The sequence below is a fragment of the Macaca thibetana genome, chromosome 7, assembly GCF_024542745.1.
Source record: "Macaca thibetana thibetana isolate TM-01 chromosome 7, ASM2454274v1, whole genome shotgun sequence".
NCBI lineage: Eukaryota > Metazoa > Chordata > Mammalia > Primates > Cercopithecidae > Macaca > Macaca thibetana.
The window spans coordinates 31008183-31034758 of NC_065584.1; the positions used below are offsets into that span (position 1 = coordinate 31008183).

Sequence of the window (26576 nt, forward strand, 5' to 3'; positions counted from 1 at the left end):
TTTGGCCAATTGTTTTACTGGGTTTTTTTTTTTTTCCTCCTGATTCATAGACCTTCTTTATGTATTCTGGATATCAATCCTCTATTAGTTGCCCTTGTTAGGAATATCTTCTAGTTTGTGGCTTGTCTTCTCTTTCTCCCTGTGGTATATTTTGGGGAACAAAAGATCTTGATTTTAATGGAGGCAAATATAGCAGTCATTTTCTTTATGGGTTCCACTCCTGTGTCTTAAGAAATTATTCCTTACATTGGGGTCATATCGATATTCTCATATTTCCTCATATTCTTCGCTCTGGATGCCATATTCTTGTAGGAAGATGTCCCTGAGGCCCCATCTCAGCCGGCAGAGCTCCTTCTCAGCTCCTCCCATTCTCGACTGCAACGGTCGGTTGATTTGCATTCGCTCCGCTGGGCCAAGAACAGGGACTATATATATCATCGAGTTCTACCTTTGCAACTCTTGCAATGCCTGGCACACAGTAGTCTCTCCTCTCTATGGCTTCTTAATTTTTTGCCTTCTCACAATCTCCTTTTGCTTTGGCTCTGCAGCAATGGAGTCTTAACCATAGCTGCACAACTTGCGAGGCCCCACCCTCAGACTTTCTGATTTAATCGTTCTGGGTGGGGTATCAATGTTTTTAAAAAGGCCTTCAAGGGATCTTGCATGGTGTCAGGACTGAGAGCTGCTGCTCTGTAGTTTTGTGAAAAAGACAGGCTCCAGCATCTGTCCTCTGAAGCCACTCACTTCTCATGCTTCCCTGGTCTCTTACCTCAGTCCCAATTCCAAATAACAAGCCACGAGGGTAGGCTGGAGTAGCGGACAGCAGGCCCTAAAACTCCCCAGAAGGTGACCTGCCAAGATCTTGGGAGCCTCCAGCCATCGAGGCCGCCATATTGGCGGTTTCAGTTGCCGCTAATGGGAAATAGACGAATGGGAGGGCATGGGGAGGTTTGGAAAGGGGCGAGAAGGGAAAGGTGCCATCTGTGAGAAAGGCAGAGGGATAGAGGGAGAGGCAGAAGAAACACATTTTGGAAAGCGCCAAAGTTTTGACAGGAATCTGCCTCCTTCCCCCTCCCTTTCCCATCTGTTTTGGAGAAATGTAAATGCGCCCGTGTTCCCAGGTGACTGGCCGGCGGGGAGCCTCTTTGGAATTCTGCAAACTGGCCATCTGTCGTCCTGTAATAAATGATAGCTATAAAAGAAAGTGATTATGGGGCTGATAGGGGGAGAGGCATTTGTTTATATTCTTATAATATGTATCAGATTGAATAGAAATTATCACTTAAAATTGACAAATGGAGAGCAAGGTTCCTTGGAGAGGGAATCAGGGACACAGTGGCAGTGATGGGACCGTGGGCGAACTTTATTTGACCAAGTGTCAGAGACCAGCTCAGCCTCAGAGGTTCACAGAGTACGCTGGGCCCCTGAGGGTGGGGATCCAGCTTCCAACCTTTCTTGGGTGTGCACCTGGCAAACGTGGCTTGGCTGGTGCATAGGAGGGTCATATGTCCCCTCCTGCCTGGGGAGGAGGCAGGGTGGCTCTAGGAAATCAGCACAAAGCTGCGTTTGTCTCAATGGGGGCTCCGTGACCCTGCAACTCCTATGTATGGCCCCCCAGCAAATGACTACTTCCTGTTTGATTTTTTCCCTTCCAGCCATGCTTTTCCAGTTTCTGGTGTGATGCCCACTAGCTGGGCCTCCCACCTTCTGACTTTGCCTTTCTTGTGTCCCTTTCTTGCCCCTTAGCTCGCCTTGTTCCCTGCCTTTCTGGAGCAGCACGTTTGCTTTGAGAGTCCCGGGGGGCTCGCTTCCCTAACGTGTCCCCTGTATTTCTGTATTTCTGTGCTGCCTGGTTGCCTCCTTCACAGCCCAGGCCAGGGAGCATTCAGGGCTGACCTCTTCCTAAGAAGCAGCAAAAGGCTTGAGGAGTTCGGCTTTCCCTTCGCCTTCTCCTGCTCACATGCCTTGGCTAAAACCTCCAGTCTCTTCTGCTCTAAAATAGGATACTTTTTCCCAGGTCTCAGCAAAATAAAACCTGATGTTTATAGAGTCCTGATCAGGTTTTCATACCCCACAGGCTAGGCACAGAAGATCTTATTCTCTCCATCTTACAGCTGGAATAACTGAGTATACGAGAGGAAAAGTCGCATGTCCATGGTCACACATTAGGAAGTGGCAGAGTCACCTGCTGTTCATTCCTTGCAGTATCCTTTACTATTGATTAATGCCTCTAAGGCAATAAGCACGCTTACATTGGTTTTCAAATACTCTTCACATTCTCCCTCCTTGTCATTTGACTGTATTTTTAATATTTAAGTAAGCACAAAAACACATTTGTATATTAAGCAGATCTTTATGTATTAAATACATGTATATATGCAATACTCAGCACTAGTCTTTTTTTTTTTTGACAGAGTCTGGCCCTGTAGCCCAGGCTGGAGTGTGCAGTGGCGAGATATCTGCTCACTGCAACCTCCGCCTTCCAGGTTCAAGCGATTCTTCTGCCTCAGCCTCCTGAGTAGCTGAGATTACAGGTCTCTGCCACCACGCCTGGCTAATTTTTGTATTCTTAGGAGAGACAGCGTTTCACCATGTTGGCCAGGCTGGTCTCTAACTCCTGACCTCAGGTCATCCGCCTGCCTCAGCCTCCCAAAGTGCTGGGATTACAGATGTGTGCCACTGCACCCAGCCTCAGCACCAGTATTAATTGACGTCACTCGACTCATTTCGATTGTCTTAGTTAATTTTTAGTGTATTCCTCAGGAGAGATTTGTAAGGATTTCTTACATGTTCAAAAGTTTGTCTGCAACCTTTGTGCTTGACTCAATTTGTGTGGATATAAAATCCTTCATTCACTTCTTTCCTGGAATAGCTTTAATTTATTGTTTAATTTTTTTTTTTTTTTTTTGCACAAAGCATTGCTGTTGAAAAGTCTGATGACAATTTAATTTTCTTCCTGTGGGGATTTGGTGGCAATCTTTTCCAGTTGCTCCTGTTTCAGAGAGGTGTGCATTCCTGTACTGTCAGGAAGGGATCCTGTTTCAGAGAGGTGTGAGTTCCTGTACTGTCAGGAAGGGATCCTGTTTCAGAGAGGTGTGAGTTCCTGTACTGTCAGGAAGGGATCCTGTTTCAGAGAGGTGTGAGTTCCTGTACTGTCAGGAAGGGATCCTGTTTCAGAGAGGTGTGAGTTCCTGTACAGTCAGGAAGGGATCCTGTTTCAGAGAGGTGTGAGTTCCTGTACTGTCAGGAAGGGATTCTGTTTCAGAGAGGTGTGAGTTCCTGTACAGTCAGGAAGGGATCCTGTTTCAGAGAGGTGTGAGTTCCTGTACAGTCAGGAAGGGATCCTGTTTCAGAGGGGTGTGAGTTCCTGTACTGTCAGGAAGGGATCCTGTTTCAGAGAGGTGTGAGTTCCTGTACTGTCAGGAAGGGATCCTGTTTCACAGAGGTGTGAGTTCCTGTACAGTCAGGAAGGGATCCTGTTTCAGAGAGGTGTGAGTTCCTGTACTGTCAGGAAGGGATTCTGTTTCAGAGAGGTGTGAGTTCCTGTACAGTCAGGAAGGGATCCTGTTTCAGAGAGGTGTGAGTTCCTGTACAGTCAGGAAGGGATCCTGTTTCAGAGAGGTGTGAGTTCCTGTACAGTCAGGAAGGGATCCTGTTTCAGAGAGGTGTGAGTTCCTGTACAGTCAGGAAGGGATCCTGTTTCAGAGAGGTGTGAGTTCCTGTACAGTCAGGAAGGGATCCTGTTTCAGAGAGGTGTGAGTTCCTGTACAGTCAGGAAGGGATCCTGTTTCAGAGGGGTGTGAGTTCCTGTACTGTCAGGAAGGGATCCTGTTTCAGAGAGGTGTGAGTTCCTGTACTGTCAGGAAGGGATCTTGTTTCAGAGAGGTGTGAGTTCCTGTACAGTCAGGAAGGGATCTGTTTCAGAGGGGTGTGTGTTCCTGTACAGTCAGGAAGGGATCCTGTTTCAGAGAGGTGTGTGTTCCTGTACAGTCAGGAAGGGATCCTGTTTCAGAGGGGTGTGAGTTCCTGTACTGTCAGGAAGGGATCCTGTTTCAGAGAGGTGTGTGTTCCTGTACTGTCAGGAAGGGATCCTGTTTCAGAGAGGTGTGTGTTCCTCTGCTGTCAGGAAGGGATCTTGTTTCAGAGAGGTGTGTGTTCCTCTGCTGTCAGGAAGGGATCCTGTTTCAGAGAGGTGTGAGTTCCTGTACTGTCAGGAAGGGATCTTGTTTCAGAGAGGTGTGTGTTCCTCTGCTGTCAAGAAGGGATCCTGTTTCAGGGAGGTGTGCATTCCTGTACAGTCAGGAAGGGATCCTGTTTCAGAGAGGTGTGAGTTCCTGTACTGTCAGGAAGGGATCCTGTTTCAGAGAGGTGTGTGTTCCTCTGCTGTCAGGAAGGGATCCTGTTTCAGAGAGGTGTGTGTTCCTCTGCTGTCAGGAAGGGATCTTGTTTCAGAGAGGTGTGTGTTCCTCTGCTGTCAGGAAGGGATCCTGTTTCAGAGAGGTGTGAGTTCCTGTACTGTCAGGAAGGGATCTTGTTTCAGAGAGGTGTGTGTTCCTCTGCTGTCAAGAAGGGATCCTGTTTCAGAGAGGTGTGCATTCCTGTACTGTCAGGAAGGGATCCTGTTTCAGAGAGGTGTGAGTTCCTGTACTGTCAGGAAGGGATCTTGTTTCAGAGAGGTGTGCATTCCTGTACTGTCAGAAGGGATCCTGTTTCAGAGAGGTGTGTGTTCCTGTACTGTCAGGAAGGGATCTTGTTTCAGAGAGGTGTGCATTCCTGTACTGTCAGAAGGGATCCTGTTTCAGAGAGGTGTGTGTTCCTGTACTGTCAGAAGGGATCCTGTTTCAGAGAGGTGTGAGTTCCTGTACAGTCAGGAAGGGATCCTGTTTCAGAGAGGTGTGAGTTCCTGTACTGTCAGGAAGGGATCCTGTTTCAGAGAGGTGTGAGTTCCTGTACTGTCAGGAAGGGATCCTGTTTCAGAGAGGTGTGAGTTCCTGTACAGTCAGGAAGGGATCCTGTTTCAGAGGGGTGTGAGTTCCTGTACAGTCAGGAAGGGATCCTGTTTCAGAGGGGTGTGAGTTCCTGTACTGTCAGGAAGGGATCCTGTTTCAGAGAGGTGTGTGTTCCTGTACTGTCAGGAAGGGATCCTGTTTCAGAGAGGTGTGAGTTCCTGTACAGTCAGGAAGGGATCCTGTTTCAGAGAGGTGTGAGTTCCTGTACTGTCAGGAAGGGATCCTGTTTCAGAGAGGTGTGAGTTCCTGTACAGTCAGGAAGGGATCCTGTTTCAGAGAGGTGTGAGTTCCTGTACAGTCAGGAAGGGATCCTGTTTCAGAGGGGTGTGTGTTCCTCTGCTGTCAAGAAGGGATCTTGTTTCAGAGAGGTGTGCATTCCTGTACTGTCAGGAAGGGATCTTGTTTCAGAGAGATGTGTGTTCCTGTACTGTCAGGAAGGGAATATGGGCAAGATTTCCTTGCTAGCTTTCTGCCCAAGACCTTGCTCTTTTCTTGTTTTCTTGAGGGATAAAAAATATGGGCTTTCACTTTCAGAGGTCTCTGCTTCCCTTCCCACATGACAGGGTTTGGATCGGTGTCCTGACCCGAATCCCATGTCAAATTGTAATCCCCAGTGTTGGAAGTCGTGCCTGGTGGAAGGTGATTGGATCATGCGGTCAGTTTCTCCTGAATGGTTTAGCACCATTCCCTTCGTGCTATTCTCCTTCGTGCTGTTTTCGTGAACATGAGTGATTTCTTGTGAGAGCTGGTTGTTTAAAAATGTATAGCACGGCCAGGTGCCGTGGCTCATGCCTGTTATCCCAGCACTTTGGAAGACCGAGGTGGGCAGATCACTTGAGGTCAGGAGTTCAAGACCAGCCTGGCCAACATGTTGAAACCCTGTTTCTACTAAATATACAAAAATTAGCTGAGCGTGGTGGCACACGTCTGTAATCCCAGCTACTTGGGAGGCTGAGGCAGGAGAATTGCTTGAACCTGGGAGGTGGAGGTTGCAGTGAGCCGAGATGGCATCACTGCACTCAGCCTGGGTGACAGAGCGAGACTCTGTCTCAAAAAAAAAAAAAAAAAAAAAAAAAAAGGAGCACCTCCCCTCTCTCTTCCTCCTGCACCAGCACCAGCCATGTTAAACACTGGCTCCCTCTTTGCCTTCTGCCATGATTGTAAGTTTCCTGAGGCCTCCCCAGAACCCGAGCAGATGTCAGAATCATGCTTCCAGTACAGACTGCAGAACTGTGAGCCAATTAAACCTCTTTTCTTCATGAATTACCCAGTCTCAGGTATTTATTTATAGCAGGGTGAGAACGGACTAATACACCATGTAACTTCAGCACTGTCCAGCAGAACTCTGTAATAATGGGATTGTTCTACATCTGCATTGTCCAATGCAGTCACCATATAGCAGAAGCTACTAGCCAAGCATTTGAAATGTTGCTAATGCAACTAAGAGGCTCCATTTTAAAATTCAATTTTATTTTATTTTATATTTATTTATTTATTTATTTTTGAGACAGAGTCTTACTCTGTCGCCCAGGCTGGAGTGCAGTGGTGCCATCTCTACTCACTGTAGCCTCCACCTCCCGGGTTCAAGTAATTCTCCTGCCTCAGCCTCTTGAGTAGCTGGGATGACAGGTGTGTGCCACCATGCCTGGCTAATTTTTGTATTTTGCAGTGTGAAGCCTTAGTTTGTAGTTCCTCCTCTGTGTGGGGTTTGTCCTGAAAAGACGTCCCCACTGGTTAGTTTCAGGAGCTATCAGGTCTAGACTGCCTAGGGTGTCCTAACCTCAATTCAGGGTCTGCCGAGATCCCTCCCAGCTTCTCTGCTCCTCTCACATTTTGGCCTGTCATGGTTCCCGTCAGCACTTTTGGTGGTTTTGAGGGTCTCTGGGCTACTTCACCCACTCATATTTTGGGGTTCATGGGATTCCTCCTTCTGATTTTGTTGTACCTAAGAATATTTTGTTTTTCTACCCTAGTCGCTTTGCCCATTTTCCTAGAAGGGTTTAGGGAGATTCAAAGTCTATGGTGTCATTGGTGCCATTGTCCTATTTTTTTATTTTGAAGACCCTGCTGGTGTGTAGATCTCAGAAGTACAGGCATTCTTGTGGATTCTCTGTTGCTTAAGTTTCAGCACAAAAAGTCACATATTATGAAGTGCTTAGTACGTGGGAGGCACCAAAAATATGTGTTAAATGAATGAAGGTTCTTAACCACGTACGGTCAACTTTAGACATCTGAGCAAATTCTATTTGTGTAGCAGACATTCTGGCACCCTGAGCAAAATTGGCAGAAATAGATCCCTTGTGCAATGAAAATTCAATGGCCAGACCCACGTGGCAAGACAAGGGGATGGACTCCAGCTAGTCCTGCCATTGGGCCTCCTCTATGCAGGTCAATGTGCAGAAGAGCAACAGTCTCCATAAAGCTGATTAAGGGATCCCCAGCAATGGGGAGGAGGCAGTGAATTTAGAACTGAGCACTGGAAGAAAGTGAAAGCTATGATTTCAAGGGAAGTGTTTATTATGTGCATGACACAACAATGAAATTGTAGACTGAATAAGTGATTGATGAAATGAATGAGTCAAAGACGTGGGTAATATCTCTTGATGAGGAGGCAAGATCTTGAACATGCTGGATATAGCTGTAGTCACCCTGACACTTCTCAGGTTACTCTCTGAAATAGAAATAAACTCAGGGGCTCTTCTGGGCATTGATCCCCCAAATCTTATCCCTCTGAAGAAGTTTTGTCTATGCCTTCATCCTGAGCCTACTCAGTTTTGATCCCTCCTTGATGCCTTCTGCAGAGGTAATGCTCTGTTTGTTTTGCCCTTCTCTTAGAGATCTTTCTTTTATACGAAGAGCCACAAGCTCTTTGTATAAGAAAGAAAATATAAAAGAAAGTGGGGTTCTCCGTCTTCCCTTGGTTCTGGGGCTCCACCCAGCTCTGGAGTTAAAGGTACTGCCAGAGAGTCAGATACTTATTTTTCATTTTCAAACATCCTTGACTCAATGTCAACTAAAAAATCACTTTCAAAAAAAATATGCTTATGTTCCAGAGGCCCTAAGAACGCACAGGAAAGTTGGGGGGCAGCAAAGTCTCCACCTCCACTCCCGGAGAGCCAGGACCCTCTCTGAGCTGGTGTCTGGAGGACCCTCTGCTGCCCCGGCCCAGTGCTTGCCTCTCTTTGCCCCTCTGCCTTAGGCCCTGGCTCATCAGTAGGAAATCTCAGTGCTACCTTCTTTCCATCTGGTGTCTTTCCTTCAAACACAGACACAGGCAGCTTCTGCTCAGCACACCCCAGACTCCTAAGTCTTAGCAGGGGAAAGCCTCTTGGCGCCTCTCCTATCTCCATGCCCTTTTCCTCTCATCTATTTAAAAAAGCTGGGATTGGGGAAACAGTGAAGAAATCAGCTGCTTCTGCCCTCAAGAAGAAAATAGCCTCACCCCATCTCCTGCAAAAGGAGCACTATCCAGCCTGTAATATTCAGGGTCCTCTGGAGAATCAGATATACACAGAGAGACAGAGATGAGAGGAGACTTACAAACTGAGTTAGCTTATGAAATTATGGAGGCTGACGAGCCCCACAGCTGGCCGTCTGCGAGCTAGAGAACCAGGGAAGCCAGCTGCATGGCTCAGTCCAAGTACAAAGGCCAGAGAACCAGGGATGCCAATAGGGTAACTCTCAGTCCAGGGCCAAAGTCCTGAGAACCCAGGCCACTGGTAAAAGTCCCCAGATCCAAAGCTCAGAGAATCTGGAAGTGGGATGTTGAAGGGCAGGTTAAGAAAGGTGTCCCATCTCCAGATGAGAGAGAGAGCAAATTCTTTTGTCCTCTGCCTTTTTGTTCTATCTCAGCCTTCAGCTGATTGGATGGTGTTTGTCCATACTGGGTGAGGGTGACTCTTCCTTACTCAGACCACTGATTCAAATGCCAGTCTCTTCCAAAAACACCCTCAAAGACATACCCAGAAATAAGATCTTGCCAGCTATCTGGATATCCCTTAATCCAGTCAAGTTGATACCTAAAATGAACCATCACACAACCCAAGGAGCAGACCATGAAGAGGTGAGAGCCCCAACCTCGCTCTGAGCTTCACCAGCATGGTGGTACACACTGCATCCCAAGGGTCATGAGACATTCTGCTGGACACAGACCCATAGGAGACTTGTGGAGTTTGGGGATGAAAGTCGTTCCAGGGCCCTCCTGCAGCCTCATCCTGACCCAACAGTGGCCATTCAACACTCTCTGGGGGACTTCTGTGTGGGGCAGGAGCATTTTGCCACCTTCAGAAGCATGAATCAAGCCTTGCAGGTGGGTGATACCAATATCCACCCACGTGACTGCGTGCTGCCGGTAGCCCTGGTTCTGATGGGTTTCTGGGGGCTTCTCTCCCTTGCACACAATGGGACTTTGATGTCCAGGAGCGTTTGTCCTGCACTGGTTTCTAGAAGGCCTTTGTTCCCATTGCTTTGATGAGGACAGTAAGACAATCACTGGCTGACTTGGACTCACAGACAACCTGGTCAGGGGACAGGTTATGGGATCTAGGAGGTGACTTGGTGCCTTTCACACATGCCCCCATGACCCGCTATCTTCCATAAGTCACCCATTTTGTCTGTTTTTCTTTTTTTTTAAGACAGAGTTTCACTCTGTCACCCAGGCTGGAGTGCAGTGTTGTGATCTTGGCTCACTGCAACCACCGTCTCCAGGGTTCAAGCAATTCCCATGCTTCCGCCTCCCACATAGCTGGGATTACAGGTGCATGCCACCACACTCGGCTAATTTTTGTATTTTTTAGTAGAGACAGGTTTTCACCATGTTGCCCAGGCTGGTCTCAAACTCCTGACCTCAAGTGATCCACCCGTCTTGGCCTCCCAAAGTGTTGGGATTACAGGCATGAGCCACTGCGCCCGGCCAAGTCACTCATTTTGGATCTATCAGTATACATTTCTCTAACTCTTCTAGAATCTATTTAACTTTAAAATTTGTGTCAGCTATAATTAGTTTGGCAGCAATTAATAGAAACTTGGAACTATAGCAGTTTAAATAAGTTAAAGGTTTGCTTTTCTCCCAGGCAAAGCACTTGTGGAGACAGGAGGTCCAGGGCTGGTTTGACAGCCCCACGATATGGTTAGCGCCTCAGGCTCCTTCTGCCTTTCTGTTCTACCATTCTTAGTAGAACCATGCATCTGTCCTCAAGGAAAACTCAGGGCTGCAAGATGGCTGCTGCTGCTCCAGTCATCATGCCCACCTTTCTGTCATGAAGAAGAAAAGAAAGGAAGAGCTTGCCAGGGGAGTCAGACCTTTTTAAAAAGATCTCCCAAAGCCCCCCAACAATAATTTCCTCCACCTCAGGGGCCGCCTCAACTGCAAAGAAGGCTACGAAATGAACTGGGAATATTACCATCATCAACAACATAGGGATTTTGTTGGCAAAGAATTATCTCATGGCACCTAAGCCTTACTGAGCCCTTAGTTGACGTTGGATACTCTAAGTACCCCATATGCATGACCTCATGGAACCCTCACAACAACACCGTGATGCAGGAACTATGATTACCCTATTTTTCATAACAGGAAGCTGAGCCATAAGGGTTTCAATAGTTTTTCTAAATGACAGAGCCAGGATTTGGCTCTGAACATGAGTTTTTCCCACACTCAGGCTATTTTCCACGTGGGCCCCTTGCCCTCAGCCATCAGCTGACTGCTTAAATTCGGGTCCCCCGAACTGTCCCCATGCCCCCCAGCCCCCAACCTTGTCACTGTGGTGAAAGAGCTTGGTCTTTCAGCTCAGAGGTCCCCGTTCAGAGCTGTCCTTTGAGACCTGGGTGATTCCCCACCTCTGAGGCTCTCACCACCAGTGGTACCCGGCACGTGGGAATTCCTGGTGCCCTAACCTGTCCCCTCCTATCTCTCTTCCATATGTCCCTGTCCCGCTTTCTATTATTCTGTTTTTCTCTTCCTCCCTCTTTTCTTTTCTTTCACAACATCCGTTAATCCTTTCTTTAAAATAAAAGAGACACAGTCTTCCAGCCAGGGCTTAGTTCTTGTACTCTCACTTTCCTTCTGCCCCTCCTCTTCGTCACCCTTCTCCTTCTCTGGCCTCCCATTCCCCACACGGAGACACCTCCCCCAGCCCCCACTGACACACAGCCACCCCCGTGAGCGCACGCTGTGGAGCAGGCCCAGAGGAAACCGCCAAGCCAGGGACAGAAACATAATGAAGCTGGCAAGGGCCCCTCCCCAGGGCTCGGTTTGGCAGTCACTCACTGTCACTAACAGGTCTACATCCCCAACTCCCTTCACGATGCTTGGGAGGAGAGAGCCCAGAGTGAAGGGGACTTTTACTGTCCTCAGAGGGAGCTTCGTTCCTGCTACAATCTTTCCTGCTCTGCTCTAGGCCGGCCAGCAGCTTGAAAGAGGTTTTGGTCCAAATGGGTCTCTCTCCTTCAGTCAACAAACATCAGTTAATTAACCAGAACAGTCAACAGTACCAATAAAGAGCTTACAGTACTGGCCTGTGGGGTGGAGGCGGCATCTTAGAAAACCATGCAGGGCAGCCCTTTCTGCAATGGACGGGCTGAAGCCCCAGGACTTGGTTTCCTATCTCCCTCCCAACCCCTTCCTCTGCCTCTAACCCGTAGACTGTGACTTTGGTGTAAAAAGAACTTGCTCTGTTACCAAACACATTTATGTAGCTGATCCTTTTCATCTTCAGAACAACTCCACTTTACTGATGAGGCGGTACCCAAGTTCAAACAGCCCTGAGCAGTGGAGTCACACTCCTGGATGATGAGGCCGCTCTGGTTTGCACAGACAACTGCTTGTTTCATCAGGACCATGGAGGAGAGTAGAGGCCACCAGCCACATGCAAGGACCATGCTCTGTTCCAGCTCTGCCGTGGGAAGCTGTATGACCTTGCGTGGCTGCCCAAAGCTCCTTTTGTCTTGCCTGCCTCCCTCTATAAGTATGGAACACGGCTGGGCGTGGTGGCTCACGCTGTAATCCAACACTTTGGGAGGCCGAGGCAGGCGGATTATGAGGGCAGGAGATTGTGACCATCCTGGCCACCATGGTGAAACCCGGTCTCTATTAAGATACAAAAAATTAGCCGGGCATGGTGGCATGTGTCTATAGTCTCAGCCACTGGGCTTAGGCAGGGGAATTGCTTGAACCCGGGAGGTGGAGGTTGCAGTGAGCTGAGATCACAGCACTGCACTCCAGCCTGGTGACAGGGCAAGACTCCATCTCAAAAAAAAGAATGGAATGCTGCACATTTATTTTCTTAGTCAGAGATGGCCCCATAACCCAGGTGTCCCCAGTGGCAGGCCAAAGAAGGTTTTTGTTTGTTTGATTGGTTGGCTGGTTGGTTTTTTTGTTTTGTTTTGTTATTTTGTTTTAGAAACGAAGTCTCATTCTGTTGCTGAGGCTGGAGTGCAGTGGCGTGATCTCGGCTCACTGCAAACTCCATCTCTCGGTTCAAGTGATTCTTGTGCCTCAGCCTCCTGAGCAGCTGGGATTACAGGTATGTGCCACCATGTCCCATTAATTTTTGTATTTTTAGGCCAGGCATGGTGGCTCATGCCTATAATGCCAGTACTTTGGGAGGCTGAGGTGGATGAATCACCTGAGGTTAGGAGTTCGAGACCAGCCTGGCCAACGTGATGAAACCCCATCTCTACTAAAAACACAAAAATTAGCTGGGCATGGTGGCAGGCACCCATAATCCCAGCTACTCCAGAGGCTGAGGCAGGAGAATCACTTGAACCTGGAAGGTGGAGGTTCCAGTGAGCTGAGATCGCACCACTGCACTCCAGCCTGGGTAACAAGAGCAAAACTTTGTCTCAAAAAAAGAAAGAAAACAATTTGTATTTTTAGTAGATCCGGGGTTTCACCATGTTGGTCAGGCTGGTCTCGAACTCCTGGCCTCAAGTGACCCACCCGCCTCGGCCTCCCAAAATGCTGGGATTACAGGTGTGAGCCACTGTACCCAGCCAAAAAGAAGTTTTTAGGAGCACCCAGGAAAGGTTTGTTGTCTGGGATAAAAAAGGAGGACTTTTCTGCCTATCCCCTTCTCTCCTGCTTTGCATCGTGGTATGAAGATATGACTCTGGGAGCTGAGGCAGCCATTGTGTGAGCATGAGGTGGCGAGCTTGAGGACCGAAGCCAACGTATTAGAGCATGTGAAGAGCCTGAGTCATGGAACACTGCCCCCAGCTCTCAGCTCCCCCTTCAGACTTCTTATTATGGGAGGAAAATACACCTTTACTTGTTGAAGTGTTTGTGGTGGGCGGAATGATGTCCCCGTTCCCAGAGACGTTCATATCTTAATCCCTGGAATCTGTGACTGTGTTAGGTTATTTGGCAACAGGAAATAATGGTAGCAGATACAACTAAGGTCGCTAATCAGCTGGCTTTAAAATGAGGAGATCATACTGTAGTATCTGAGTGAACTTATATAGATGTATCCCTGAAGACATATATATCTCTGAGAGAGAGAGAGAACAATTTATATATTTTATTATTATTATTTTTTGGGATGGAGTCTCACTCTATCACCCAGGCTGGAGTGCCATGGTGTGATCTTGGCTCACTGCAACCTCCTAGGTTGGAGCAATTCTCCTGCCTCAGCCTCCCGAGTACCTGGGATTACAGGCACCCGCCACCATGCCTGGCTAATTTTTGTATTTTTAGTAGAGATGGGGTTTCGCCATGTTGGCCAGGCTGGTCTTGAACTCCTAACCTCAGGTGACCCACCCACCTCGGCCTCCCAGAGTGCTGGGATTACAGGCATGAGCCACTGCACCCTGCTGAGAAAAACTTATTTTAAGGAATTGGCTCATGAGCCTGAAATTTGTAGAGCAGTCTGGCAGGCTGGAATTCAGGGAAGAGTCAATGTTGAAGTCTTGAGCGCAAAGTCTGCAGGCTGAAAATTCAGGCAGAAATTCTATATTGCAGTCTTGAGGCAGAACTGCTCCTACTTTAGGAAACCTGTCTTTTCTCAGCCGTCAATTGACTGGATCAAGACTCTTAAGTAATAGAGGATGATCTGCTTTACTTAAAGTCTACTGATTTGAGGAGAGTGCAGTGGCACATGCCTGTAATAGAAGCTACTCGGGAGGCTGAGGCAGGACGGTTGCTTGAGGCCAGGAGTTTGAGGCTGCAGCGTGCCATGATCATCCCACTACACTTCAGCTGGGGCAACAGAGCAAGACTCCGACTCTTGAAAAAAGAAAAAAAAAAGTTTACTAATTTAAGTGTTAATCACATCTAAAAACTATTTTACAACAACGGGCCAGGTGAGGTGGCTCATGCCTGTAATCCAGCACTTTGGAAGGCTGAGGGAGGTGAATCATTTGACCCCAGGAGTTTGAGACCAGCCTGGCCAACATGGCGAAACCCCCCCTCTCTATAAAAGATTAAAAAATTAACTGGGCATGGTGGCCTGTCCTTGTGGTTCTAGCTACTTGGGAGGCTGAGACAGGAGGATCACCTGAGCCCGGGTGGCCAAGGCTGCAGTAAGCTGTGATCACACCACTGCATTCCAGCCTGGGCTACAGAGCGAGACTCTATCTCAAGAATAAATAAATAAATAAAAATTTTAAAAGTTACTTTACAGCAGTAGCTAGACTAGTGTTTGACCAAACAACTGGGCACCATAGCCTTGCCACGTTGACACATCAAAAGCAACCATCACAACGGTCCCTAAATGTACAAGAGGGAGGCACAAGAGTCAGTGTCACAGTGATTCTATGTGGCAAAGACTCGACCGGCATTGCAGACTTTGAAGATGGAATGGGGCCATGAGCCAAGGAAGGCAGGACACCACTAGCAGCCGGAAAAGGAAAGAAAATGGTTTTCCCCTAGAGCTTCTAGAAAGCAGCACAGCCCTGCTGACGCCTTGATTTTAGCCTTGTAAAACCTATTTGGACTTCTGACCTCCAGAACAGTAAGATGATAAATATGTGTTGTTTTAAGCCTCTAAACTTCATTACAGTGGCACAAGGAAATGAATACAGCCACTGTTTGTTCAGATTTTTTTCATGTACTTACAGCCAAAAGCATACCTAACATTCGCTTGGCAATGACACTTTATCTCTCTGGACTTTCAGTTCATCTTTGATAAGCAGTAGGGGGTGAGGGGAGAGACTGAAGTGCTCTAGGCCTGTTTCTACCCTGCCCATAGTGGATCTAAATCTACCTGACTCAAGGGTGATCTATTACTCCCTTACCAACGTCCTCCTTTGCAGAATTGTATAAATGGCACTCTAGGGTGTTGGCCATGTTTGCTAGCCATGGCCTTTGAGGCTCCCCAGACACATGCTAAGCACTTTAAGGAAGGGGGCCATGTCTTCTCTTTATATCTTCTCACAGCACCCACTGCATGAATCAACTTTTCTAGCATTCTCCTATCACTAGCTGTGTGGCCTGGGACACATTACCTAACCTCTCTGGGCTGCAGGCTATTTGTCTCTAATAAGCAGATAGTAGAAGTACCTGCCTTATAGGCTTAGTATATAAGGAATAATTGAGATAGTGAATGTGAAACATTTAGCACAGTACCTGACAACACACACTAAATAAATATTAGTTTTAATGGTGGTATTCATCACCACAATAAATATATTGAAAAGGCGTACATTCTCGCCATTTTGCTATTAAGAAAACACATATTCAAAGAGGTCCGTTAATTTGCATGAGATTATGGAGCTCAAGAGGGCGTCGTTAGACTTGGAACCTAGATCTACCTGGTAAAATTAAATGTAATAACACATGTAAAGTGCCCAGAACAGTGCCTGGCACATACCAGGCTCTCAGTAATGATAACTGTTGTTGTTATTTCTACTCCCCTAACTTATCTCTATTTATTCAGTCAACACTTATTGCATGTCAATTACATATGTGTCAAATCCTGAACTAAGCAGGAAGACAACAAAGATAAAAGACAGAGACCCTGCACTCAAGGCTGTAACTACTGAGCTTGATATTCCTATAAATTACTGGTAAGAGTGCAGGACACCCACAGGGACAAGAATGGGGACAGTGGGGATCCCGTACTCTCTTCCCTCTCGTTACCCATCAGGGCTACTTTTCATTCCTTGCAATGGATCTTTCCTTTCCCATCTCCAGGTCTTGATCACTTCCACTTCCTCACTGACCCTAGGAAGGCACCCACTCCTTCTCCTCTTGTCCATTTCTGCTTTGGAAATTCCATCCACCATTCAAAGCCCAACTTGAATCCCTGCCCAACCATAGTGGCTTCCTGAATGACCCTACCCAATCTTCCTTTGAACAACTCAGGGTGCACTATCCAGGGTGATCATCTAAGTATCTGATAACCAGCTGTCATGGGCACTGGCTGGTCAGAATGAGCCCAGAGGCAAAGACCCATAAGGCTCTACCAGGCTCACCAGCTGCATGGCCACCCTTTGAGGCCACGCAGCTGACACTAGATGTTTGTGACCTTGAATGATAGGCATTTTTAAATTTTTTCATCTTTTTGTTCTTTATAACTAGATGGTAAGCTTCTTTGAGTTCCTCAAAGCATCCACCTTTATCATATGTATCTGTCAGGAATACTTGTAGATGCAAATAACAGAAAAATTATCAATGGATTAGACAAATAGAACGCTGTTTTTCCCCGAAACAAGAATGCTGGGAGTAGATAACTTCTAGGGATGGTTCTGTGGCCCAGTGGCATCAGGACCACCATTTTTGTGTGTCTCTTGGCCTTTCCCTCATGTTCAAAAACAGCTGCCAAAACTCCAAATAGAAGGAAAGAAACCACGTCACCTACAATGTCTTTCCCTTTAATTTGGCTTCCCTCTTATCGTATTGCCTGCTTCAGCGTCACAGGACCAGCCCAGCCTCCAGGGAGGTTGGTGTAATGGAACAAATGTTTATGTCCCCTCCGAACTCACGTGTTGAAATTTTCACCCCCAAAGTGATGGCATTAGGAGGTGGGGCCTTTTGGAGGTGACCGGGTCATGGGGGAGGAGCCCTCATGAATGGGATTAGTGCCTTTGTAAGAGACCCCAGAGAGATCCCTCTCCCCTTCCACCATGTGAGGATGCCGTGGCCATCTAGTGAGCGGACTCTCATCAGACACTGAATCCGTTGGTGCCTTGATCTTGGACTTCCAGCCTCCGGACTGTGAGAAATAAATTCCTGTTTTTTATGAGCCACCTAGTCTCTAGTACTTGTTCTAGCAGCCTGAACAAAACAAGAAAGTTGGAAATAGAAGTGCTTCCCTTTTCCAGTCTCAGAGGTGGAGGCAGGCTAGGAATGAGGGGGCTGGGAATGGGCATTATGTCAGGTGACCAGCCAGCAGGGTCTGCCACTCTACACCTGAGTGAATGAACGAATGAATGAATGAATGAAGCAACCAATGAATGAATCAATGAATGAGTCCATCAATCAGCTTAAAAGAGGGTTCCACTTGGACAAGTCTAGGGTAGGAAGGAACCTGGGAATATGGTCTTCAGAGCTCTATGTGGCCACTGGGTCCGGCCTGCACAGAGTTTCTCCCAAATCCCCCTCCGGCCCTCCTTCTTTCCCTTCTCCCAGCCCCTTCGTGGGCTCTCCTTAAGAGTGGAACCCCAATACAGATGTTTACAGCCCCGAAGAGACAGGCAGGGCTCTGTCCCTCCTCTGGTCCCTGCCCCCATCCTGTCCATACAAGATTGATAATGAAACCAATACCTTTTACCAGCGTAATTTTCATATTTAATGAGCGTGACTCAAAAACTATTACATTAATTAGTCAAATCCCACAAACCGTTAATGGTGCACGCGGTAATTAATATTGTATTCAATTAAAAAATGACCTGTTTCGGGGGCTTCTCCCAGGTTGGGAGCATGGGGGCTGGGGTGTTTGCAGGCGTGCAGGGCCCTGTTTGCAGGCCAAAGCCCTCTGGTGCTGCCGCCCTTTCATTTCGCTTTCCTCTTCCCAGCGATACCTGGAGAGAGAATGCACCAGGAGAACATGGGTGCTTCCCGCCCGCCACCCTGGCCAGCCGCTGGCTTCCCCTCTGTTTTGCCACTCTCCCCTCCACCTCTTCCCCCTCTGCTGAGCCGACAGCCTACTTGCTGTGATTTATGGGAGGGCCTGGCACAGGGCTCACGAACTGGAAAATTTCCAGTTTACACAAGAATTCCCTGAAAAATGAGCTTGCTTAATTTATTTCTTTCATTAACAACTTCGAACTGTGAGATCATCTTTCTGAGGGCCCCTCCGGTGTCACCCAGCATTGTTCATACATCCCGACAAGCTGCTCCCTGGCCTCCTGTCCTGCCTGCTGGACCAGTGGCCAGGGCCCCGGGGAGGGATGAGGGGCTGACCTCAGTGGGTGTCTGCCTGGTGGCCCAACTGCTGGGACTGGGGCCTTTGGCCAATCAGGGATCCCCTTCCCTTCCACCCTGTTAATACCTGGGATTGAAGCTCAAAGCTAAATCAACAGGAGCCCGAGGCTCGATGTTGGCTGGATGCACTTACAGAGGGTGTGGCACTTTGCTAGGCCTGGGTGGCAAGCAGCCAGGAGGAGTTTAAGTCAAAGCGCTCATCAGCCGGAGACGTAAGATCCAAGAATGGAGACGGGTCTGATAATCAGGACACAACTGGAGGACAAGGCCTAGGCCCTGCCTTTATGTGTGGCCCGGAACAAGAGTGTCCAGGGGCCCTCAACCCGCAGCTCTCCCACATCCCTCCCAACAGGACACCTAGCTCTCACTCTACACTTTGGCTCCCTCTCCCAAACAGCTGCCTCTGGGCCACCCATCAGGCCTAGGATGAGCTTGACCCGCCTCCCAAGGGAAGGGCCAGGAAGAAGGCCCACATAGATCCTGGAAGTCACTTAGGGCCAAGTGTACAGGGAACTCTGAGGATGTGGAATAGGGTCTGCGAAAGAACACAGGCTTGGTTCCAGGAATCCTTGTCCCACAGGGAGGAGCTCTGCTATAGAAGAGGGACAGTGGAGATCCAGGGCAGAGGCTTCCTTGCCAGGGTTAAGGGCAGACCTTATGAAATTATGGTGGAAACAATTTGAAACAGCTCAAAGCCAATGGGGCAGCATGTGGTGTGGGTGGAGTACCTAGGCTTTGGAGCAGGACCACCTGGTTGGAGTCCTGACTCTGCCATGTTCTTGCTGTGCAACTTTGGGCAAATTACTTACCCTCTCTATTCTCAGGGTCTTGATTTTAGGAGGGGGATACAAAAATTGATTCTTCATAGAACTATTGAGAAGTTAAATATGTAGTGCACAGAGCCCTCTGACACACAGTAGGAATTAAATTAGTGTAAGTGATTACTACTGTATTAATGGCAGCATTATTAGGTGATGTAATGACAGTGCTTTGCAAACATCCAGCCTCATGATTGACATTACAGACACTTGGCTCTACCATTTGCTTGCTGTGGGATCTTGGACGAAGCACATAACCTGCCTGAGCCTCAATTTCCTCAATTGCAAAATAGAGATTATTATAAACACCTCAGAGGATGTTATGCAAATTGAGTGGAATAATGCATGCTAAGGGTCTAGCACATGGTAAGTCCTTAGGCCAAGTCAGTTATTATTATCTATTAACAACTATTACACCCTCTAAATATGTGGGATTCATCATGATTATCACCCTCCAAACAGATATTTTAGTGCTTCCTTTCCACTCTAAAATAAAATCCATAATAATATAACCTGAGTAAATACAGAATTTAAAAATAATACTATAGATTCTAAGTACGATATGAAGAAAAATAAGGGTAATTTACTTAAAAAACAATATGACTTTAAGTATAATACTAAAAAAGTAATTTCTAACAAAACAATTTGTATTTTAATCCATGAATGATCAGGTGTGATGGCACTAGAAGACATAAAGGAGGAGTCTGTTGGTGAAATCTGAGTGAGGTCTATAGTCTAGTTAATTGCACTGCACCAATCAATTTCCCGATTTTGATAATGAGCTATAGCTATCTAAGATGCTTCCACTGGGGGAGGCTGGGTTATGAGTACATGATACCTCCCTGTACTACTTTTGCAGCTTCTTGTGAGTGTATAATTATTTCAAAATTTGTAAGTGGATTTCATAGCTACAAATGCAGACTAATATATACTGCCAAATGAGCCAAATACAGTGAATAGTGTTTCCATTGTGATTTCATTTTCTGAAATAGTGAACAATTCTTGGCAAGGTCATGAACAAAACAAAGTTTAGTTTTACCTTGATTTACAAGAGTTGAATTGCTGGAAAATTTGGTGATATTAAAACTCTACAAAAAATTGCTTTGTATTTATATGTAAAAAAAAGTGTTAAGCCAGACTCAGATCCCTCAGGTCAAGTTTTTCATATATATCAATGTCCAGTGGACGTTCAAAATTCACATGAGCATTGGTGGTATAGTGGTGAGCATAGCTGCCTTCCAAAATTCACACGAGACACGAAACAACCTTTGTCGTATGTAGGATTATCCTGTGTGTTTGCCATCCTCCCTGGACACACCCACTAAATGCTGGTGGGGAAGCACAATCACTGAAATTGCCAACCTCCCTGTCCCCCTTCTCAGAGGGAAGAAACTTCCACTGAGAGTCGTTAATATATAGAGGGTTCTAGTCATCCTTCTTATTCCTAACATGGTGGGCACATTTAACACTCACTGTCTTGAATCTGGGCCCATAGCAGCAGGCTTCCCTTGTCCCTACCACTCAAGGAAATACCTCTCATCCCTTCTTTCTGCAGAGCCTTCCTCAACTCTGTATTCCTTTAGCCTCGATCATGTCAGCTTCACCCTTAAAAAGGAACCTTTTGAAGCCAGGTGCCTGTAGCTGAACTCCTGGAGGCAGCCACCATCTTCCTGAGAGAGGACTGACTCATTCTCTCTGCCAGGTGCCAAGAGAGAGACGAGGCCTATCCACAGTCCCAAGGGCCTTCCCTGTGAAGCCCAGCCCTGCACCTGCACCACACTGCTGCTCTCCAGCCAGCTCTCTAGAATCTGAAACCTGGGTAGGAGTTCCCACCATCCTACCCGCCACTAGTACATCCTCAAAGAATAAACTGCCCAATCAGCCTTCACATCTTCTTCCTATTAAAAGGAAAACATGGAGCTAAAAAAAAGTGACCCTTGGCAAACTGATATCAAACACAACCAAAAAGGCTTAGTAGCTGTGTGAACTTGAACAAATCACGTAATCTCTCTGAGCCTTAATGTCCTCAAACAGTATGAGGGTCGTGTAGAATAGTTTATGTGAAAGAGCTGTGTAAAATGTAAAATTACATTAATATATTAATATGATTAATTGCTATCACTGTTATTATTATGTGGGCCAGTTCAACGATTCATTTAAATATGCCAATGGATAAAAGAACAGTGGGCTAGAACCCCAAGTTATAGGAACATAGAATGCATGCACTCTTCAAAACCATCATCTAGATCAGGGCAAACTAGTTGGCAAACTACATCCTGTGGGAAAATCCGGCCCACAATCTGTTTTTGTAAATAAAGTTTTATTGGAACAGAGCCATGCTCATTTGGTTACATATCGCCTAGGGCTGCTGCAACAGCAGAGTTCAGTAGTGTAACAGAGAGCATATGGCAGGCAAAGCCTAAAATGTGTGTTACCTAGCCCTTCGAAGAAAAAGTTTGGGGACCCCTGGTCTGCCCAGTCAACAGAAGGATCTGTCTAAAAGGTCCAACCATGTTACAATCCAGCTCTTCAACAGTACCCTCTTCAACAAGGAACACAGGCCTGGCTTCAGCCCACCCAGCCAGGCTCACCTTCCTGTTACAGACTTCATGCTTTAGAAAACCAAGCTTCTTTCTTGCAGTTTCCTTGCTCAGTGTTGTTTCTCACCCCATACCTTTGCCAAGGACATGAGGCTAGCTTGGGATGGTTCTGCCAGGTTGAGGCCTAAGCTCCTTTTCTAGCCTCTGCTTGGATCTCTTAGCCCCATCCCAGGAGCCTTCAGCCCCTCTGTCCTTGAAACAGGAATACAGCACGAGGGTCCACTGCCTCCTTTTAGCCTGGGAAGGCCTGAAGGAGTGAGCATCACTCAGGAACTTGGCTCTGGAGTGTGTAAAGTCCCAGTTCCATGTCTGTCACCCAGGAAGCAGCAATAAATAGTCAGTATTATTATCACTTAGCACCCACTTTTGGGTCTTGCCAAGTTTCGGAGTGCTCCACCTTTCATGGGCCCTCGACCTGCTGTGAGAATTTAAGGAGAGGAAGACTCCCCCTTCCCCCACCATCTACCTGCTGCTCCAACCCATTCTCTCCTCTCTGGGAGAGGCAGGGATTTTTCTAAGGCAGGTGACACTATAATTTCAAGTGCTCTGTAATGACTTCTTAGTTACACAGACACTTAATAGAATTTCCTGAGATAGAGGTTGAGTCCACAGTAATTCTAGACCTCCTATTGACTTGAGTGTAATTGCTGCTAATAGACAAAGAGGTAATTACTGTGTGACCTGCCTTCTGGTTTGGAAGCAAACAGTCACACATGTTGTGCTGTTGGGGGCATCTGACAAGTGTTACTGTTGTGCCCAATTGTGCCCGACCGAGTCTCTGCCCTGTTTGAAAAGACCCAATGATCCAATCAATCATAGGACCTGAACCTGGGAATATGTTATGTTATATGACAAAAGGGAATTAAGGTTGCAGATGGAATTAAGAATGTCAATCAGCCGACCTTCAAATAGGAAGATTGTCTTGGATTATCTGGGTGGTCCAATATAATCATGAATGTGGAAGAGGGAGGCAGAAGAGGAGGTCAGAATGATATGATGTGAGAAGAACTAGACCCACCATTGCTGGCTTCGAAGGTGGAGAAAAAGATCCACACACCACAAAACAGGGTGGCCCCTATAAGCAAGAAAAGGAAAGAAAATGGATTCTCCCTGCGAGCTTCCACAAAGGACCACAGTCCTGCCACACCTTAATTTTAGTCCTGTGAACCTGATGTTGCATTTCTTTTTCCTTTTTTTTTTTTTTTGAGATGGAGTCTCGCTCTGTACTGTACTCCAAGCTGGAGTACAGTGACATGATCTTGGTTCACTGCAACCTCTGCCTCTTGGGTTCAAGTGATTCTCGGGTCTCAGCCTTCTGAGTAGCTGGGATTACAGGCATGCGCCACCATGTTCGGCTAATTTTTGTATTTTCAGTAGAGACGGGGTTCACCATGTTGACCAGGCTGGTCTCAAACTTCTGGCCTCAAGTGGTCCACCCACCTCAGCCTCCCAAAGTGCTGGGATTACAGGCGTGAGCCACCACGCCCAGTCCGATGATGCATTTCTAATTTACAGAACTGTAAGGTAGTAATCTGTGTCCTTGGACCCCACTAAGTTCATGATCATTTGTTACAGCAGTCATTGAGTACGATTGTCGGCCCCTGGTCTATTCCAGCCCCTTTTACCTGGTACAGAAACCCCTCTGCAGTAAACCTGATTTATGGCCATTTTCCAGCCTCTGCTTGAGAACTTCCGGTATAAGGAGCTCACTCCTCAAGACACAGCCTGTCCAATATTGGTCGGCTATCATTGTTGGAAAAGACTCCCCTTGTGAGTTCAAAATTCATCTCCCACAACTTTCAATCATTTGTTCTAGTTCTTCCTTGGGGACACACAGACTTACCTACTCACGCACACATACATGTGCATTGAAGTTTCCCATGATGGCTCTTCACATCTATGAAGAGCTCCCCAAAGCCTGGCATGAAGGAAGCACATAAACATTTGCTGATGGACAAATGAAAAAATGTAACTCCTGCAGCTCCCCGTGACTGTGTCATGAACTGGAGCCGACCTCTGTTATTTTTGTCCCCAGCTGTAGCATCTACTCTCCCCTTTCTCCACTAGCAACACCCAGATTCTCCTTGGGAAATGCCCTCCTTAGCTCTTCATTCGGCTTGGCTGACAAAGCATTGCACCCCTGTTACGCCTCTGGCCACAGTGATGGATTCAGGGGTGGCACATGACTCAAGCCCGGAAACCGGAACCGATGAGACTCAGTTCTTGGACTTTGGTGGGAGAGGACCATTGAGAAAGGGGCCCTCTTCTAACGGGAGGCCCAGGAATCTGACTTTTAATAGGTACAGGTACCCCAGTTTCTTGTTCTGCATGTCCTGTGGGTCGCGTTTTGAGAAACATTGCATAGGTTTTGTTTGGAATCTTAATCTGAATGCCACAAATGTAGACTCAAATACCAACCCTGAAGGTGGATTTTAACTCAGGACTTTATCAGGGCAAGAAAAGGATTATTGGAGAAGACCTAAGCCGATATGTGAATAAACCATGGATAGGTTTGTTAAACATAAAAATATAGTGAGTTAAAACAAAAAGTTAAGGTGGAGTCACCTCAGCTTTTTTCAGTTCACCCTTTCACTTAGGGTCTGGTGCACCTGCTAAACAGGCCCACTCATGTGCTTTCCCTCTCTGTCTCTCGTTCTCTCTTTCTCTCTCTCTCGGCACATGTGGACACACAGATTATGGAGAATAAAGAGAAGCCTAATCTGAGGTTCCCTCCATTGCCCCACCCGCTCCAGACCCAGAACAAGTGAAAGCCTTCTTCCCATGAATGATCAGGGCCAAGGGGATTTGGGGAGACTCTCGGGGCACAGGCACTCTATCCTCACTGGAGAGGCCTGAGTGTTAGCAATCAGGCCTTTAGAAGTTCCCCAGAGTTCTGTGCCCTCAGAGAGAGGCCCAATCCAGATGCCAGCCATTCTCTCTTCTGCTCTGAAGGACAAGTGGGGAGCTGCCTCCGGAGGCTTGAGCAGTGTCTGTAGTAGTTTGGGACTGCCCTGTAATCTCCTGAGACATGTAACTGGAGTTAGCAATGCTGCCCAGGCCCCTGCACTCACCTCTCTAACAGAGCCAGGGCTTGGCACACAATTGGCTCTCAGAAATATGTGTTAGATGTACAATTGAATGAGAGCAGATAGAGAGGGAGAGGGAGAGGGAAAATGGGAAGAGAACAGTTCTTTCAACTCCCAGTCGGCTAGAATAAGGAGCTTCTTTAATAAACTTCCCATCAAAATGACATTGCTTGCATAATAACCAAGAAAGCAGAAACAACCTAAATGCCCATGAAATTCCCATGGATAAATGGATGAACAAAATGTGGTATATCCACACAATGGAATATTATGCAGCCATAAAAAGGAATGAAGTTCTGATACAAGCTACAGTGTGGATGAACCTCAAAATGCTGGGTGGCAGAAGCCAGACACAAAAGGTCACCTGTTGCATGATTCCATTTAGATGAAATATCTAGAGACAGCAGATTAGTGGTTGCCAGGGGAAGGTGGGGAGGGAGTAATGACAGTGAATGCTTAATGATCACAGGGTGCCCCTTGAAGGTGATAAAAATACTTGTAACTAGATAGAGATGATGGTGGCACAACATCGTGAATATACTAAGTGCCATTGAGTTTTGCACACTTTCAAATGGTTAGTTTTATGATATGTGAATTTCACTTCAGGTTTTTTTTTTTTATATTGCATGATATATTAATCTTGTCACAGTGCTATCTGGCAGCCTTAATGCTATTTGGCATCCCATCCTCCAGCTGTGAGAGCTATTTCATTCTCAAGGACTCATTTTGCAGTTTGGAGGTCATTCTAGCACTGCACCTTCCCATGACCTTCCCCTCCACTTCTCCCCTGGGCTAAGGCATTGCTAGAATTTCACTTCTTGTTGGTTTCTCATTTGGGCTTCCTCCACCAGTCTATCACTATCTCTGCTTCCCTGTTCCCTGCTCCTTTCAGTGGCCAAGACTCAGTGGCCCCCTGTCCTTTTCCCTGAGCCAGTCTCCATCTAGCACGGTCTCCTATGAACCCAGGAGGGTCAGGGGCTAACTGCCAATTCCATTCTGCTAGGGTTTTGGTGATGTCTGTAGCCAGGAATAGCTAGAATTTTATTTGTGTTTGATTTTCTCTTCTGGCTCTCCATTATCCAATTCCACGTCAAGTGTCAGCCACGGCTACTACAATTTACCCGGAGCAAGTAGGGTGGGTCATTTCCCATTCAGAGGACTCACAACTCTTCTAGAAGAGCTCTCAGCTCCTGCCTCTGCTGCTCCCATCACTGGGTCTCTTAGGTTACAAGCCTCTGCCGTTGGACTTTGTGAACTCCTTTTCCCAAGCTCCTCTCCTCTCCTCTTCTCTCTGATATCACACAGATGTGTGCAGAGATGGGCAGGCTGGCGTGGGCTCCTGCGCATGCATACGAGCTCCTCTGCAAAGCCTCCCAACTGCAGCTCCACCTCCACAGTGTCAGGGGGCATTGAGTGTGGTCTAGAGGACTCTCCCCCTCGACTCTGGAAGATGAAGTAGCTGTCCCTAGGGCTAGGGCTGAAACACAAGCTTGTCTTTTTTTCAAATCACTTTAAATCACTGTGCCTCTATGTTATGGGTTGAATTGCATACCCTAAAAAGGTATGTTTTAAGTCTCAATTCCTGGCCCCTGTGAATGAGAACTGATTTGAAAATTAGGGACTTTCAGATGTAATCAAGTTAAGATGAGGTCATTAGGGCTGGGGGTGGTGGCTCACACCTGTAATCCTAGCACTTTGGGAGG

The 26576-nt window shown here is 47.0% G+C and overlaps 1 long non-coding RNA gene across 4 annotated transcripts; it reads left to right on the forward strand.

Moving 5' to 3' along the window:
- The first annotated feature begins 3296 nt into the window (after nt 1–3296).
- Nucleotides 3297–4479, forward strand: LOC126959592 (uncharacterized). Of its 4 annotated transcripts, none has more exons than XR_007727570.1 (3): nt 3297–3357; nt 3666–3797; nt 4457–4479. It is a non-coding gene; the product is annotated as an uncharacterized LOC126959592 (long non-coding RNA). The 4 variants fall into 4 exon arrangements; XR_007727568.1 differs by having other exon boundaries at nt 4413–4458; XR_007727569.1 differs by lacking the exon at nt 4457–4479 and adding an exon at nt 4149–4171.
- The last annotated feature ends 22097 nt before the right edge of the window (nt 4480–26576 follow it).